We start from the raw sequence: 13,574 nt of genomic DNA, 5'->3' as shown, positions 1-13,574 counted from the left end.
GTCTCTGTAGTTAATGTTGTATCGCTTCATGCAAAATATAGAAACATAGTAAGTACTCACCACTTATATTTTCCATTCTTCAATCTATATTTGTCATCTGTATTACAAGTAGATATATTATAAACCCCACATTACAATATTATCATTGTTATTTAAATAGTTATATGTGTTTCTTTAAATAAGAGCAAATAATAATCATCTTATATATTTATTTGGCTATTTACCATTTCTGATGCTCTTCATTTCTTCCTGAAGATCTGAATTTCCACCTGGTATTGTTTTTCCTCAAATGAAAGAACTTACTTTCTTGAAGACAATTTTTTTGGTAACAAATTCTCTTTGTATATATTTACTCTCATTATTACAAGATATTGTTGTTGGAGATAAAATTTATCATTGGCAGAATTTTTTGTTTAATTTGTTTGGGCTTGTTTTTCAGTAATTTAAAATTGTTACCATCCATCTTCCACGGTCCAAAGGAAATGCCAGCCAGCACTTCAATCACTAGTATCTTGTTTATAATGTGGCTGCTTTAAAGATTTTAAAGATTTTCTCTTTGTTTTAAAGCAGGTTGACTGGGATGCACTAAGGCATGGTTTTCTTCATATTTATCCTCTTTAGGATTCACTGAACTTTGGTGAACTTTTTCACCAAATTTGAGATAATTTCTTCAAATAGGTTATCTTCTTCTGGTACTCCAGTTATGCACATGTTAGACATTTTGATATCATCCCACGGGCCTTCAAAGCCCTATTCATATTTTATTACAATCTTTATTTTTTCTTTTTTAAAATTCATATTGCATAATTTCTACTAGAATTTTTATGTCCTCTGACTTATTACTCTGTCATTTTCATTTTTTTAAACACTTTTTAATTATGTGATCCTGTCTTCTATAGTTTTGTTGTTGTTGTTGTTGTTGTTGTTGTTTTTCTTTTTTATTATTATTATTATTATACTTTAAGTTCTAGGGTACATGTGCATAATGTGCAGGTTTGTTACATATGTATACTTGTGCCATGTTGCTGTGCTGCACCCATCAACTCGTCAGCACCCATCAACTCGTCATTTACATCAGGTATAACTCTCAATGCAATCCCTCCCCCCTCCCCCCCCCCATGATAGGCCCCGGTGTGTGATGTCCCCCTTCCCGAGTCCAAGTGATCTCATTGTTCAGTTCCCACCTATGAGTGAGAACATGCGGTGTTTGGTTTTCTGTTCTTGTGATAGTTTGCTGACAATGATGGTTTCCAGCTGCATCCATGTCCCTACAAAGGACACAAACTCATCCTTTTTTATGGCTGCATAGTATTCCATGGTGTATATGTGCCACATTTTCTTAATTCAGTCTGTCACTGATGGACATTTGGGTTGATTCCAAGTCTTTGCTATTGTGAATAGTGCCGCAATGAACATACGTGTGCATGTGTCTTTATAGCAGCATGATTTATAATCCTATGGGTATATCCCCAGTAATGGGATGGCTGGGTCATATGGTACATCTAGTTCTAGATCCTATTACAGGCTTGAGCCACCGCGTCCGGCCTATAGTTTTTAATTAGAGATTAGGAGATACTAAGGTGACTCATTATTTAAATTTTTCATATTGTGTTTTTCAGTTTTGGAATTTCTATTTTGTTCTTTCTATAGCTTATTTCTTTGCTGATATATGCTGTTTTTGTAAGCCTATTTTACTTTATATCAATTAGCATGATTAGGATTCCTTTGTCCTATTTCTGTTTCTAAGGTCTGTTTCACCTTAGATTTGTTCTCACCGGTTGCCTTTTCTCTTAAATTGCAAAAACCTTAAGGTAGTTGATTTTGCTGGACTCAAGCAAATACTGTTTCTTTGGGAGCAAAGAAGGAAGGAAGGAAGGAGAGAAAGAAAGAAAGAAAAGACGAAAGGTTTCTGCTTCTTTTCTTCTGTGTATCAACTTCTACCTAGAATCTGCTTGTTTTTCACTTTCTTGTCTTGAGATTTCTTGTACTTATTCCAGAGTTTATTGTTGTTATTTTCTAGAAAGTTAGTCTAGTAGAAGATTGCATGAGAATAAATGAAGTAGGATTTCCATTTTCATGTACTTTCTTTTCTCTTAGGAATCCTTTGATGTAATAAAGAAGTAAAATATATATCACACACAGGGTGATAAGTGTTGTAGCTGAATGAACAGTATGAAAAGGGAATAGGAAGAGTCTACATGGTACAACTTCAAAGAGGATAATCAGGGAATTAAATATTTAAATTATGACTTGAAGAACATGAAGAAGTGAGCATAGGAATATCTGATGAAAAATTGTTCCATGCAAAGAGAGTAACCAAGGCAAAGACATGAGGCATGAGCCTGACTTGTGTGTTAGACAAACAACAAAATTAAACACACACACACAAAATGTAGCTAGAAGAAGCAAGGAGAATGAGAATGTTAGGAGATGACATCAGAAAATCACATGCGTGTGGAGCCTTGGAGGTCATGTAAAAATAGCCTTTCACAAGAGATTGTTTTGAACAAACAAGTCCCAGTTGCTGATCTGTTTTGATTCTCCTGACAATGCTATTGGAAATATACTGTGAAGAGGGAAGCAAACTGGATGGGGAGAAGTTACAAGAATAAATTTTGGAAAGATATTATAATAATTCAAGTCAAAGTTATTCAAGCAAAAACCTGGTGGCTTGGACCAGAATAATAAGTGGCTGAGTGATCAGTTTCTGGAGCACATTTTTGCTTATCACAAGAGCACAGCAAAACTCCCCATATCCTAGCTGGTCACCTGTATCTTCTATCTCTATCTCATCAAAGGTAGCAAGAAGCCATCAAGTTATTAAGTATTGTAAACCATTAACCAAAGTCAATTCTATGCATACTACAAAACTGAACACATTGAACTTTTATTTGAATATGTTTAGCTAACATTTGTCACATTGTACTGTGGCTCAGAAAGTTCAAAAAATTGTCCATGGTTACAAGAACCCACAAAAATAAAGAAAATACCATAAAGGAGCCACATGGACCAATCACACAGATGCATAATTATCACTTTATGATTATCCTTCTTTATTATCCTGCTCCCCACTCCCCAACACACTGCCTATACACACGTGTGTGTGTGTGTGTGTGTGTGTGTGTGTGTGTGTGTGAGATGGAATCTCCCTCTGTCACCCAGGCAGGAGTGCAGTGGCATGATCTCAGCTCACTGCAACTTCTGCTTCCTGGGTTCAAGTGATTCTCCTGCTTCAGCCTCCCGAGTAGCTGCGATTACAGGTGCCTGCCACCACGCCTGGCTTTTTTTTTTTTTTTTTTTTTTTTTTTTTCATATTTTTAGTAGAGACAGGGTTTTACAATGTTGGCCAAGCTGGTCTTGAACTCTTGACCTCAGGTGATCTACCTGCCTCAGCCTCCCAAAGTTCTGGGATTACAGGCATGAGCCACCATGCCCATCCAGTGTGTGTGTTTTCTTAATATTTCCACATAATTTCAAACTTTCAGAAAAGTTGCAATAATAGTCTAAACTTTGTTTCTTGAATCATCCAAGATCAGGCTGCAGACACATGCACTGATCCTTCAGTGCTCACATCCCATGAATAACACTTTCCTATGTAGTCGCATCACTACCACCAAAATCAGGATATAATCACTGTACTTCCTTCCAATCTTAACCTCCACATTTATTCTAGTTTCCTCACAATCTTTATGGCAAAACATTCCAACTAACAATCATTTGTTGTACGTTGTGTTCAGGTGGTCCCAGCCTCTTTCCATGTAGAATATTTCCTTAATTTTCTCCTGACTTTCAAACCCTTGACACTTTTTTAAAGAAAAGATGGGGTCTCACTATGTTGTCCAGGGTGGTCTTGAACTCCTGGTCTCAAGCGACCTTTCTGCCTTGATATCCCCAGTAGCTGAGATTACAGGCTTGAGCCACCATGCCTGGCTTCCTTGACACCTTTGAAGACCAGACTCCTTGTAGAATATTCCTTAATATGTAATTCAGGCTGTGCACTTTGGTGGGGTATATCACAGAAGCGATTTAATGTTTTCTCACTTGGCACACACGTTAGCTTTGTCTTGTTATGAGTGATGTTAACTTCAATTGGTTGGTGAAGTGTTAATTCCTTGGTGTTCCCACTACATTTCCCTCCTTTTCTTCAGCAGCTTTTTATATGTACATACTTTCAGAACATGGGAACATCTCTCTAGCATCTATTTCTATGATGCTTGTCAAATGGTAATCTTCCAAATTCATGGTTCATTTTACATTTATTAGTTGGCATTATACTCTAAGGAAAAGTTTTCTTCCCCTCACTTATTTATTTGTCTATTTTATATCAGTATGAACTCACAGACTATTATTTTATTCAACAGGTTATAACCTGTTGCTATCATTATTTATTTTGATACTCAAATTGGCCCAGATTTGTCTAATAAAATAAAGCTCCTTCAAATTGGATTCTACCTTCCTTTTGACATAACCTCAGCCTTCTTGGAGCACTTAAGATATTCCAGGCTCATCTTGTATTTTCCTTGTCCAGCCCTGGAATCACTCATTTCTTTAAGGAGTCCTCGTTCCTTTCAGTGGAGAATGGTATTCAGAAACCAAAATCGAGTTGGAGATGTATCTACACACACCCACCACCAGCATTAATATTTTTGCTTGACTTCCTAACTATACTCACATATTGAAAACCATGAGTTCACATTGATACACCTCCAATTCCAATTCAACACTGCAGGCTTCATTCTAGTTTTTTCTCTTTTCCGTATTTTCATATTTGCTGTAGAGCAAAACTTGTCCTTCATTATCTTCAGTATACTTTCTATTTGCTCAGTTCCCCTAATTGTAATCAATTCCATTCCCCAGTGGGTCACTGCTGTAGACCATCTGCCTCCTGTGGACTTTCCCCTCTCCTGAGACACTTCCATCCTCTCAGTCACCTTCCTCCCCTGGGCGGCACACTCCAGCCAGGCAGTTGCTCTCTCACTTGACCACTTTCCTCTCCAGGTTCTGATTCTAGCACTCCCATACTTCCTCTGATTCTTTCTCACTCAGGATTTTGGACTGAATGTTCAAAGAAGGAAAGAAAAAGAAAGGAAGACTTGTTTTCAAATCTAATTCTTTGGATTCCTTTAGAGTGTTACACTGTGCTATGGTATTCCATAAAATATATTATTATGGGATAACTATTCCACTGGACAGTTCCATTAAGAAGTTCAGCTCTCAATTACTGTAAAAAGACTTAAAAAGCCATCATGGATGGAGAAATTACACTGATGTCTATGAATGAATACAATAGGGATGCTATTCATTGCCTTTCCCTCAAGAAAATGCAATGGTCTGGGAATGCACCCTGGTTAATAATCCACATAGGCACAGACTGGCAGGGGTCCAGGTCATTTGTAAACATGTTTCTGTGGCATCCACCACAATCCTGCAGACATCTGTTTTTAACTATAATTACAAAAAAATACCAACATATTGATGGCTATTTCATGTTGCCATACATATCCGTTATACTATTTAATAACCTTTTATTGACCAAATGAGAGTCCTTGTAGCACTAACAGAAATAGTATTTCTATAGTAATATAAATTGCCTCATCATTAGATACTGAAGAATCAGAAATTCTGTTCATAATAGTGATTTGTATTTATTTACATTAAGCCTAAATTTGTTTTTTAATGCATTTATTTTACTTTGTTAGTAGATATATGAAATAATTTTACGTATCTATGGAGTACAAAGTGATATGATGATGTATATACCAAGTGTAATGATCAAATCAGGGCAATTAGCATATCCATCATCTTGAACATTTATCATTTCTATGTATTATGAGCATTCAAAATCCTCTCTTCTGGCTTATTGAAAATATGCAATAAATGATTGTTAACCGTATTTCCCCTACACTGCTAAAGAACACCAGAGCTTATTCCTCCTAGTTAACTGTAACTATGTATCATTAACCAGCCTCTCCCTGTCCTCTCCACACCACTCCTTCCCAACGTCTAATAATTACTCTCTGTGTCTTTCAGTTCAACCTTTTAAGCTCTTACATACAAATGAGAACACGTGATATTTATGGTTCTACACCTGACTTACTTCACATAATGTTCTCCAAACTCACCCAATGTGCCACAAATGAAATAATTTAATTCTTTTTTATGCCTGAATAGTATTTTATTGTGTATAAATACCACATTTCCTTTACCCTTTCATTTATTGTTGGACAAAAATGCATTTTTTTTTGTGGCTTACAGTAGTCTTTTCATTATATATATCTATTCCTTTGAGGACCATTTTATTATTTATTTACTTATTTAGATATTTTTGAGACGAGGTCTCACTCTCTCCCACAGACTGGAGTACAATGGTGTGATCTCAGCTCACTGCAACCTCTGCCTCCTGGGTACAAGCAATTCTCATGCCTCAGCCCCCCAAGTAGCTGGGATTACAGGTGCATGTCACCATGCCTGGCAGTTTTTTTTTCTTTTTTTTTTTTTTTTTTTTTGAGATGCAGTCTCGCTCTGTTGCCCAGGCTGAAGTGCAGTGGTGCAATCTCGACTCACTGCAAGCTCTGCCTCCCAGGTTCACTCCATTCTCCTGCCTCAGCCTCCCAAGGAGCTGGGACTACAGGCGCCCACCACCACACTCGGCTAATTTTTTATATTTTTAGTAGAGATGGAGTTTCATCATCTTAGCCAGGATGGTCTTGATCTCCTGACCTTGTGATCCACCCACCTCGGCCTCCCAAAGTGCTGAGATTACTGGTGTGATCCCCCGCTACTGGCCCACGCCTGGCTAATTTTTGTATTTTTGGTAGAGATGGAATTTCACCATGTTGCTCAGGCTGGTCTTGAACTCGTTTAACAGACTTCATCTGAAGGTGTTTTTTTTTTTTTTTTTTTTTTTTTTTGATGGAGTCTTGCTCTGTCACCAGAATGGAGTGCAGTGGTGCTACCTCGGCTCACTGCAACCTCTGCCTCCTCAGTTCAAGTGATTCCCCTACCCTGCTCACCTAATTTTTTTTTTTTTTTGTATTTTAGTAGAGACGGGGTTTCACCATGTTGGCCAGGCTGGTCTCAAACTCCTGACCTCAAGTGATCCACCTGCCTCGGCCTCCCAAGGTGCTGAGATTACGGGCATAAGCCACCATGCCCAGCCTCATCTGAAGTCTTATTGGGCATATTTAACAGGATATGAATCATTGGAAGACCAAAACCATTTCTAATTTATCTTCTGTGTTTTCAGCGTGAATCAGATCCCACCCATAGTTGATATTTGATAACTGCATCATGCATTCATCCTCTTTTCCCCATGAACTTAATCAACTTCTGGTAGTATTTACCTTACTGAGCAGGAAGCACTGGCTATGATGGCATATTGATTAACACTTCCCACTCCATAGAGCACACATTTAATCCATAAACATATCCTATATCTTAATGGCTCCAGTCGTACAGCCCCTCGTCTTGTCTGACCTTACCCATTGCAATAATGTATTATCTATTCTCTCTCCCTCTAGTCCTGACTCACTCCAAAAAATCTCTGGAACTGCTGCCATAGTTTGTCTTCCATAAAGAATATCTCTTAGTCCAAACTCATAGAAAGTACGCCACCAAGAGTAAGCCCTAATGTAGACCATAGACTTTGGGTAACTATGATGTGTCAATTTAGGTTGAGCAATTGTCGAAAATGTACCACTCTGGTGGGGGATGTTGAAAATGGGGGAGGCTCCGCATGTGGGGAAATGTGTGGGGTGTGGAGGTATATAGGAAATCTCTATACCTTCCTCTCCACTTTGCTGTGAACCTAAACTGCTCTAAAAAAAGTTTAAATTTAAATGAATGCATGAATAAAATAGATGAATTTTTGAATGGGAAAAATACAACATACTTAGAAGAAAGTGGAAGAAAACTTAGAAAAATGTTTATATTATTAGGAGTTAGAATCATAGGAAATTTTCATTTCTATGCTCTGAGTTTAGAATAATATTGTCACATACAGACTCATAGATTGTGCAGTGGACAACTCCAGGAGGCCTCATTAGTTCCTTTTCATACCTCCAGCTTGTACAGCCTCCTTTATGCCCAAGGCTTCTAAGAGGCATGTATATCGCTCTTAGGTAATGAAACAAATTAATGCAGCTTTAAAATATGTTCCTTAAAATTTTGGATCATCCCATTGTCTCTCTTGAAATCTTTCAATGATTTTTGCTTCCTCTAAAGGTTACAGTCTAAATTCCTATCCTTATAGAATCAAGACCAATTTTAATTTGACCTCTGAACCTCTGGTCTGTTCTCTCTGTGTTCTTCTCACTTTCTATCCTGCTCCGCCAAGCCAGCTGTCCTTTCACAGCTGAAACACACAGCCCCATCCCCTTATCTCTGTCCTTACTGTCTCCCCCGACCACATGTTCTTACTACCTCCTCATCTTTTGAGCTTTGGCTAGGATGTCTTCTAGTGATGAATTATTTTGGCTTCACTCCCTGCTCTGTCAGTAGGATTGAATGAGTGCTCCCTTCTTAGGGGCCTCCTACATGTTCCACCATAGCATATAAACACTCTTTTCACTTATTTTTCATAGTTCTGTACCCTAATAAGAGATGGTGCCTTCCTTGAGGGTAAATATAATCTACTTTTGTTCTTTTTTAAATTCATACATTGATTCTATCCCAGTATCAGACACTTTTCCCTAGTGGTGCTCAATGAATATATGTCAAAAGAATTCAAAAAATAAATGAGGAAACAGCAGAAGAAAGAAAAAAAGAAGATGATCTGCTTCTATAGCTCACATTTAACACTCTATTTCAGTAAGAAGATGATGTGTGATCTTCATCTTCACACAGAGAAGATGTGTGATGCATCATGTAGGTTAACTGGTGCATTTTTATTCAATATACACTCAAGATAAGTGCATGAGTGAGCTTCATGAATGAGATATAGACCTCTGAAGACCTGATAGTTTACCAACACTAACTGAACTTTTATGCAGTGGTGATGATGCCAAGGCAAGGCACCCTGCATACCTATGTGTGGATCTCAGAGATTAAGGGTATAGACCATGGTTGTTCCCCCTAAGTTTAAACCATAGCTCCATTATTAGCCATCTAAATAAACTTAGCCCAGCTGAGAAATTTCCTCATTTGTTAATTAAAATAAAATGAGTGTCTACCCTTAAAGGTAATTTTAAAGATTTAATTAAATAAACTATGCAATGTCCTTGTCTATTAATATCAATGGAAATGTAATAAAAATATGCAATTGTTGTTATAAATGGATTGAAATAAAATGATTATTTCCCATATCCATTTTTTGTAAATGGAAAACTACTTTTACTTAAGCTGTTCAGAGCTTAAGTTGCTTAAGCTGCCTAGAAATAGGCAGTAAAAATGTGAGAATTTGCTATATTTGCTCACAAGATATCGATATCAATCTTCCACATTTTTCTTTCATACAAAAGATATTATGGCTTATGTTTTATTATTTATCTCATTCCCACATTTTAACTTTAAGTTAATATATGTTGAAGAATACATATTTTAAGAAAATAATTACAAAATAATGTTTAATTAAACTTAAATTAATTCACCATCTACAAAGAAATCCATCTCCAACAAAGGAGATCTTTCCTAGAAAATATTCCACAAAATTACCAATACAATTAAATTTTAAAATTGATGATAATTCCCATCTTTTTAGTGTACAAAAATATCTTTTGTCTGTGATTTGAACTTCAGATGATAGAGCTTCAGTAATACTGAAGTTAGTGTTTCCTTTTCTTTTCTTTTTTTTTTTTTTTTTTTGAGATGGAATTTCACTCTTGTTGCCCAGGCTGGAGTGCAATGATGTGATCTCAGCTCACTGCAACCTCCGCCTCCTGAGTTCAAGTGATTCTCCTGCCTCTGCCTCTCTAGTAGCTGGGATGACAGACATGCACCATCATGCCCAGCTAATATTTGTATTTTCAGTAGAGACGGTGTTTCTTCATGTTGGTCGGGTTGGTCTCTAACTCCCAACCTCAGGTGACCCGCCTGTCTCAGCCTCTCAAAGTGCTGGGATTACAGGCGTTAGCTACCTTGTCCAGCCAGTGTTTCATTTTCTACAGGAAGAATTCCATGATTTCAGAATTTCTACTTAACAAGTATTATTCCATTGCTAACTCAACTTTTGGAGAAGTGTTTAAAATGACAGCACTCTGAGGAGCAGACTCATGTATGTCTAGAAATATTGATTCCTGTGATCACATTGCTATGCAATAAATGTGATGTGACATTAACCAAGGTTTGTTTCCCGTTTAATATTACGGCTATGGAATAAAATTCTCTATCAGTAGCAACCCTTAATTTTATTGAGCACTATTTAGCTTACAAATTCTAGTTTACACTGTAAAGCCTTACATAACAGCCAGGAAAGTTTTGCTGTTTACGTTAGTCTGTTCTCACACTGCTATAAAGAACTGCCCAAGATTGGGTAATTTGTAAAGAAAATAGGTTTAATTGTCTCACAGTTACACATGGCTGGGGAGGCCTCAGGAAACTTTCAATCATGGTGGAGGATGAAGCAGGTACATCTTACATGGCAGCAGGCAAGAGAGCATGTGAAGAAAGTGAAGGGAAAAGCACTCCTTACAAAACCATCAAATCTCGTGAGAACTCACTCAGTATCATTAGAGCAGCATGGGGAAAAGAGCCCCCATGATCCAACTACCTCCCACCAGATCTTTCCCTCAATACCTGGGGATTACAATTAAAGATGAGATTTGGGTGGGGACACAGAGCCTAACCATATCACTGTTATTTAAATAGACACGTTCAATGATGAGTAGTCTTTCCTGTACGTTGTCCATTGATAGCTTCATCAAATTGTTTCTTCCTTTGGCTGGTTTCTTTGTATTATACAGTTTGCTAAACCACACTTTGGCTCACTTATACTTCCAGAAGCATATCATTCTTGCTAATGGGCCTTTTTTCCTGTAACTGTTGAAAAAATATTCCAGTCAAATGGGAAGAAGCCCACAGCACCTCCCCTTAGGCTAACTGCTGCCTCTGCTTTTCCTGCCTGGGTCAGTCAGCCACAGCTAGAAATTCCTGAGGTTTTGCAAAATGTCCCATTTAGTCCTTGAAGAGCTATTATTTTGTGAAACATTTCCCAATTTATCTTAGGCAGAACAGTAGTCTAGAGATGTGCACCACAGAGTGATTTTATGTATAAGGATGGGGGAAACTGTCTTAAACTACATCTTACTTGACACATATATGGAAATTTACATGTACTTTGCTATAGTATAGATTCTGAGAAGTTCTGCAGTGAAGAAACAGGTTTAACTTTATGAAATTCTCTAAATTCTTTCACTACTAACTTTTGTAGCATCTATTATTATGCATACACTCTGAGAAGCAGAGGTTCTAGAACACGTGGGAAGCCTGCATTTTTATATTTTATCCCAATTGGATACACCACAAACCCCTGGCTAAAGAGAAGGCATGATTTATATGCAGAAGCTTACATATTCAAGAATAATTCAAAGCGGAAGCGAATGAGTGCTTTTTCTGCAAAATGGGCACTTCTAAAACAAGACATAGCCCCATTTTAGAGTTAATTTTTCTGTTTATATAATCACTCCGAATGAATTCAAAGGAGTACAGAAAGTGTATCAATGTGTTAAAAATACCTTTGTAACTCTAAAAGATGTAGTCACAGATTTGTTTTATCAAATCATTCAAGAAAAGAAAGAAAAAGGATTTTACTGAATAAATGGGAAAGGACGTGAGTGTGTAAGCAAATGCAAATGGAAGAAATCAGATAAACCCAAATGTCCCTGATTGTAAAGACAAAAGAAAAAACGTAAGTTAAATATTTAGGTGGCCTTGTCTTGAAAGCATATTTCAATGCTCCATTTCTGACAACTACTATAAACCAAAGGTGAAAGGATAATATTGCCTTTCTAATTTTAATTCCATGTTTGAATGAGGCAGAACTGGAGATTTGCCAACAATTGCTACAAATCTTTTTCCGTTCATGGTGTTGACCTTGGTCATTTACAAGGGCAAAACATATAGAAATAGGCAATAGGCAGCCAGGTGCGGTGGCTCACACCTGTAATCCCAGCACTTTGGGAGGCTGAGGCAGGAGGATCATTAGGTCAGGAGATCGAGACCATCTGGCTAGCATGGTGAAACCCCATCTCTACTAAAAATACAAAAAATTAGCAGAGCATGGTTGTGGGCACCTGTAGTCCCAGCTACTCAGGAGGCTGAGGCAGGAGAATGGCATGAACCCAGGAGGTGGAGCTTGCAGTGAGCCGAGACTGGGCCACTGAACTCTAGCCTGGGCAACAGAGCGAGACTCCATCTCAAAAAAAAAAGAAGAAGAAAGAAATAGGCAACAGGAAGTAGATATCAGAAAATGCAGGAAGTAATTATTGAGCAGGAAAGGTTGAAGGAAATGGATTGTTTTTCTTTAGTTTTCTTTGTCTTCCATGGTGTTCCTTCAGGTTTGAGGAATCAGCAGTCATGAAGGAAATAGATTTGTAATTGCAGGATGGTTATTGTTTACATAGTGTTAGCATTACATTTCATTCACATCATATTTATTCTTAAAAACAGAGATAATCATTTTCTTGAATTTAATACAGTTTGCAAAAATGTGTCTTACAGGGCCTACAGATTTTGACTTTTTTTTTTTGAAATTAATATAAGGAAGAAAAATTCTATCTGAAAAGATGGTAAGAATTTTATGCCCTGGGTTGTATAGCCTGAGTTTTAACAAAAGACAGTCACAGAAGAAATGAAAAGTATTTAACTATGGCAATATTTTGAATATAAAATCTCTGTCACCTGAACACGATAAACTCAGGTGATGAAATGTATTTTCATCATTAGATAGATGATTTTCTGATTAGAAGAAGATTGAATTTGTTATGATACTTAGTTACATTTTTACTTTTTTCATTTAATATTTGAATATTCTTCTTTGTTCATTATCCCAATGTTTATATAACAAATCATCAGGAAAATATGTGATCCATTTTACTCATCTCAGGTAGAGCTGGAATTTTAAAAAATGTGGTGTTTTTGCCCCCACATAACCATTTTAAATCTGTGAAATTGACTAGATTTTCACATACCTGATCTAGTATCTAGCCCCAATAAGGCACAAATTGTCAAGTTGGATAGTAAAGAGCCGAAAAGAGTTCTGCACTGGAGTCAAGGGTGTCCAGCCCTAACCATAGGAGCTTGGACATAACTTCCTGTGCCTCAGTGTCATTCTCTGTCAGGTTCTGCAGCACAGGGGGAAGAGCCCGGGCTTGGAGTCAGGTAGCCTTAGGTTTGCATTCTAGCTCTGCACTTACCAACCATGTGACTTTGGACAACTTACTTAAATTTATCAAGCAAGACTTGGATTTCTCATCTGCAAAATGGGGACAACAGTGTCTATCTCAAAGAATTGTAGTAAAAATTAAGTGAGATAATGGAAAAAGCAGTTAGCATAATGTTCGTACGTGTGTTAGTCTATTTGTGCTGATACAACTAAATACCACAAAGTGGGTAATTTATAAAGAGTAGAAATGCATTTT

The sequence above is a fragment of the Macaca thibetana genome, chromosome 9 (assembly GCF_024542745.1).
Source record: "Macaca thibetana thibetana isolate TM-01 chromosome 9, ASM2454274v1, whole genome shotgun sequence".
NCBI lineage: Eukaryota > Metazoa > Chordata > Mammalia > Primates > Cercopithecidae > Macaca > Macaca thibetana.
This window is presented reverse-complemented; position numbering follows the sequence as displayed.